This window comes from Procambarus clarkii, chromosome 67, assembly GCF_040958095.1.
Source record: "Procambarus clarkii isolate CNS0578487 chromosome 67, FALCON_Pclarkii_2.0, whole genome shotgun sequence".
In the NCBI taxonomy this organism is placed as follows: Eukaryota; Metazoa; Arthropoda; class Malacostraca; order Decapoda; family Cambaridae; genus Procambarus; species Procambarus clarkii.
The window spans coordinates 21,393,016-21,398,880 of record NC_091216.1 but is presented as its reverse complement, the minus strand read 5'-3'; positions in this window follow the sequence as shown (position 1 = coordinate 21,398,880).

Sequence of the window (5,865 nt, the reverse complement as noted above, 5' to 3'; positions counted from 1 at the left end):
CCACTACCACCCACCACCACCACTACCACCCACCACCACCACTACCACCCACCACCACCCACCACCACCACCACCCACCACCACCCACCACCACCCACCACCACCACCACCACTACCACCCACCACCACCACCACCACTACCACCCACCACCACCACCACCACTACCACCCACCACCACCACCCACCACTACCACCCACCACCACCACCACTACCCACCACCACCCACCACCACCACTACCCACCACTACCCACCACCACCCACCACTCGCACAAACAACAAAAGTGCCTTACAGCCAAATATTGGAGTGAGACAAGGACGAATGAAGGAGCAGTTGTGGAATACATGAGACAATGTGTCCCAGGCCGCCTAGGTCTCTCTCTCTCACACACACACACACACACACACACACACACACACACACACACACACACACACACACACACACACACACACACACACACACACACGCGTGTGTGTGTGTGTGTGAGAGAGACCTAGGCGGCCTGGGACACATTGTCTCATGTATTCCACAACTGCGAATATGTTCTCTGTATTCCCTCTATTTCAGCAATCTCTCCTGCTCTGAAGGGGGAAGTGAGTACTGAGCAGTACTCGAGACGGGACAACACAAGTGCCTTGTGTTGTGTGTACAACCATTGTGATGGGATCCCTGGATTTGAAAGTTCTCGTAATCCATCCTATCATTTTTTGACACAATATTTGCTTGGTTATGCTCCCTAAACGTTAGGTCGTCAGACATCATTATTCCCAAATCCTTTACATGCTGCTTTCCTACTATGGGCACATTTGATTGTGTTTTGTACTCTGTATTATGTTTAAGATCCTCATTTTTGCCGTACCTGGAATTTATCACTGTTAAACATCATGTTATTTTCTGCTGACCAGTCGAAAACTTTATTAATATCTTGTAGTTTTTCAATGTCTTCAGCCGAGGTAATTTTCATGCTGATTTTTGTGTCATCTGCGAAGGATGACACGAAGCTGTGATTTGTGTATTTGAGTCTATATCTCTCCTGCATGAGGCGTATTGGACTAAAGTTGATCATGTCACGTCCGCCAAACTACGACACATATTAATATTACTAGCAGTACCCGGCCACGCGTTGCAGTGGCTCAACAACCTTCCCTGTTCCCCAGTCCTCCCCACCATTCCCCCCCCCTCACCCTACTCCTCGGCCTCCCCACCATTCCCCACTCTAACATCCCCTCTTCCTCCCCACCATGCCCCACTCCCCTGTCCCTTTGTCCTCCCCACCATTCTATTCCCCCCTCCCCTCGTCCTCCCCACCATCTCTCACTTCCGTCCCCTCGTCCTCCCCACCATTCCCCACTCCCTCGTTCGATGCCTTCCCAAAGGGTCTGATGTTTCCATCAGAAAATTGGGAACATGAAGTGATCTGATGTTCCCATCACTGAAATATAAGAAAAACAGTTAAAAAATTAAATGAAAATAAGAAAAAATATAAAAATAAACTATTCTCACGAAATGAACGGTCTGGTAAACAACACAGCTCAATTACAATGCAATTTACCCAAAATAATAAAATCAAAATTAAAATAAATCAAAATCTAGGAAAATTCAATTTGTCAATGCAATCAGAAACATTGAAATGTAATTGTAACATATTTAGTATAGCATGTGTGTTGCTCTTACATGCAACAGATGGCGCTGTTTTTCAAGAAAAGCATACTTTTACCTGTCACAGGTGTGGCATCTATACTTACGAAATGAACGGTATGGTAAACAACACAGCTTAATTCCAACACAATGTCACACAAAATAATTCACTAAAAAATAAAATAAATCGAAATCTATGAAAATAAAATTTATCAATGCATTCGGAAACATTAAAATGGAATTCGTGACATGTTTAGTATAGCGTGCATGTTGCCATTATGTGCAATAGATGGCGCTGTTTTTCAAAAACGCATGTTTTTACCTGTCACAGGTGAGGCATGTATATAGTAAATATATAAAAAGACGCGCCTATTCGAATGCAACGTCTTGTCAAAATTTCAAAGCAATCGGTAAAGAGGTTTCGAAGATTTCCCTCACATGAAAAACACAGTTTTTCAGAAAAAGCATGTTTTTTTTACCGTCAGAGACGTGACATCTATATAGTATGTATATAAAAACCTGCTCCGATGCCAATGGAACGTTGTGTGAAAATTTCAAAGCAATCGGTGAAGAACTTTCGGAGATTAGCGATTTTGAACATACGAACATTTCCATTATTATGTATATAGATGAGCGGTGTTGTGTCTCAGCTCCTGGTCCTGCTTTTCAGTCTTCTGTCAATTGGTGCGTTGTTTTCCTAATTCCTGGAACTGTGCTAAGTGTTTGAGTCCGTGTGGGGAGTCGCCTCTACAACACTCAATCATTCAACTTATTTTCCCCATATCTTTACAATCAAAATATTCTTTCTTGAATTTGACGGTACATTTTGGGCACTGCATCAGCGTTGCCTTATCCCTGCCCAGATATTATCAATTCGTCTAACTTGTCCATATCCCTGAGTATTATGTAGGTCGTGATCATATGTTACCTGCTTATTTGTCTTCCTGCAGCGTTATGTGCAATGCTCGTTATCTATCGGCTGAAGATCCGTTTGGATGACATACCTCTGAACACTACAGCATCGTCATGTAGCGAGCTGTCAGCTCTCTACCGGCGCTTCACATTTAAGAATATGGCTGATGTACGTAGTGCACAAAAGTTCTGAATAACATCTTGAGATCTTCTTAACAACATTGAGCGTCGTGAAAGAAAGCTGAAAGGTGTTTGGCTTTTTTCTGATGATGTCTACAAGATTAGTAGACAACGTGAACTGTGTTTGGGTGCACCATGGCCCCTCTCCACCAGGTAGCTGGGGCGGAGGATTACGTGTCCACGTCTGACTCGTCTGTGCCACCACAACCCTCACCTGCTCGCAGTTATCTTGAGTTATCTTGAGACGATTTCGGGGCTTTTTAGTGTCCCCGCGGCCCGGTCCTCGACCAGGCCTCCACCCCCAGGAAGCAGCCCGTGAGAGCTGACTAACACCCAGGTACCTACTTTACTGCTAGGTAACAGGGGCATAGGGTGAAAGAAACTCTGCCCATTGTTTCTCGCCGGCGCCTGGGATCGAACCCAGGACCACAGGATCACAAGTCCAGCGTGCTGTCCGCTCGGCCGACCGCCTCCCTGGTAACAATGGTAGAACACTTGCTGTGTTCCGAGGCCAGACTACACCCGCGAGTGTCCCTCCACCAGTGTAGTCCCACCATTCTCTTGTCCACGAACATCAAAATCAGGTGTCTTTTGATCAGTGGTCCCTCCCCCCCCCCTCCTCCTCCCCTGTGGGGGGGGGTGGCTCCTCCTCCCCTGTGGGGGGGGGGGGTGTCTCTGTGGTGTCTCATAGTCTGTGGAAGCACAACAGTTGTAGTTATTGCAGTCAGTTGTTGCTGCTGTGTCGGGTTCTGTGTCCCCTATTTTATATTTAAGCTCTTCATGCTTGCCACTCCATCAGGCTGTAAGGTTGTGTCCTTACTGTCCTGGGGTGGTTGTTGTGGTGGTGGTGTGTGGCCTGGTGCAGGGGTGTGGTGACGGGTGTGTGGCCTGGTGCAGGGGTGTGGTGACGGGTGTGGCCTGGTGCAGGGGTGTGGTGACGGGTGTGTGGCCTGGTGCAGGGGTGTGGTGACGTGTGTGGCCTGGTGCAGGGGTGTGGTGACGTGTGTGGCCTGGTGCAGGGGTGTGGTGACGGGTGTGTGGCCTGGTGCAGGGGTGTGGTGACGGGTGTGTGGGCGTGGCCTGGTGCAGGGGTGTGGTGACGGGTGTGTGGCCTGGTGCAGGGGTGTGGTGACGGGTGTGTGGCCTGGTGCAGGGGTGTGGTGACGGGTGTGTGGCCTGGTGCAGGGGTGTGGTGACGGGTGTGTGGCCTGGTGCAGGGGTGTGGTGACGGGTGTGTGGCCTGGTGCAGGGGTGTGGTGACGGGTGTGTGGCCTGGTGCAGGGGTGTGGTGACGTGTGTGGCCTGGTGCAGGGGTGTGGTGACGGGTGTGTGGCCTGGTGCAGGGGTGTGGTGACGGGTGTGTGGCCTGGTGCAGGGGTGTGGTGACGGGTGTGGCCTGGTGCAGGGGTGTGGTGACGGGTGTGTGGCCTGGTGCAGGGGTGTGGTGACGTGTGTGGCCTGGTGCAGGGGTGTGGTGACGGGTGTGTGGCCTGGTGCAGGGGTGTGGTGACGGGTGTGTGGCCTGGTGCAGGGGTGTGGTGACGGGTGTGTGGCCTGGTGCAGGGGTGTGGTGACGTGTGTGGCCTGGTGCAGGGGTGTGGTGACGGGTGTGTGGCCTGGTGCAGGGGTGTGGTGACGGGTGTGTGGCCTGGTGCAGGGGTGTGGTGACGGGTGTGTGGCCTGGTGCAGGGGTGTGGTGACGTGTGTGGCCTGGTGCAGGGGTGTGGTGACGGGTGTGTGGCCTGGTGCAGGGGTGTGGTGACGTGTGTGGCCTGGTGCAGGGGTGTGGTGACGGGTGTGTGGCCTGGTGCAGGGGTGTGGTGACGGGTGTGTGGCCTGGTGCAGGGGTGTGGTGACGGGTGTGTGGCCTGGTGCAGGGGTGTGGTGACGGGTGTGTGGCCTGGTGCAGGGGTGTGGTGACGGGTGTGTGGGCGTGGCCTGGTGCAGGGGTGTGGTGACGGGTGTGTGGCCTGGTGCAGGGGTGTGGTGACGGGTGTGTGGCCTGGTGCAGGGGTGTGGTGACGGGTGTGTGGCCTGGTGCAGGGGTGTGGTGACGGGTGTGTGGCCTGGTGCAGGGGTGTGGTGACGTGTGTGGCCTGGTGCAGGGGTGTGGTGACGGGTGTGTGGCCTGGTGCAGGGGTGTGGTGACGGGTGTGTGGCCTGGTGCAGGGGTGTGGTGACGGGTGTGTGGCCTGGTGCAGGTGTGTGGTGACGGGTGTGTGGCCTGGTGCAGGTGTGTGGTGACGGGTGTGTGGCCTGGTGCAGGGGTGTGGTGACGGGTGTGTGGCCTGGTGCAGGGGTGTGGTGACGGGTGTGTGGCCTGGTGCAGGGGTGTGGTGACGGGTGTGTGGCCTGGTGCAGGGGTGTGGTGACGGGTGTGTGGCCTGGTGCAGGTGTGTGGTGCAGGGGTGTGGTGAGAGAGAGAGGGTGGATCACCACTATAAGGACGGGTTGAAGAGTCATGCTGGACAGATAATAATATTAAAAATGGTACACAAATTAGCCTGTGGTATGATATGTCATTAGAGCTAGAGTGAAGAACTGGAGAAACAGGAAGGGGAAGAGAGGGAAGTAGAAGATAGAGAGAGAGAGAGGAGGAGAGAGGAGGTTCAGTAACCCAGCAGTGAGAGGGGGTCGCTGGGACCACTTCTCATAACCAAGCTGTGAGAAATAATTATTTGATCGTCTAGTTTTGTAACTCACTCGCTCTTCACACTCTGACTCCCCCCCCCCTGGCTCTCTGACCCCCCTCTTCCCCCCCTGGCTCTCTGACCCCCCTCTTCCCCCCCTGGCTCTCTGACCCCCCCTCTTCCCCCCCCTGGCTCTCTGACCCCCCTCTTCCCCCCCTGGCTCTCTGACCCCCCCTCTTCCCCCCCTGGCTCTCTGACCCCCCTCTTCCCCCCCTGGCTCTCTGACCCCCTCGCTCTCCCCCCCTGGCTCTCTGACCCCCCTCTTCCCCCCCTGGCTCTCTGACCCCCCTCTTCCCCCCCTGGCTCTCTGACCCCCTCGCTCTCCCCCCCTGGCTCTCTGACCCCCCTCTTCCCCCCCCCTGGCTCTCTGACCCCCCTCTTCTCCCCCCTGGCTCTCTGCCCCCCCCCTCGCTCTCTCCCCCCCCCTCCCATCGTACCCTG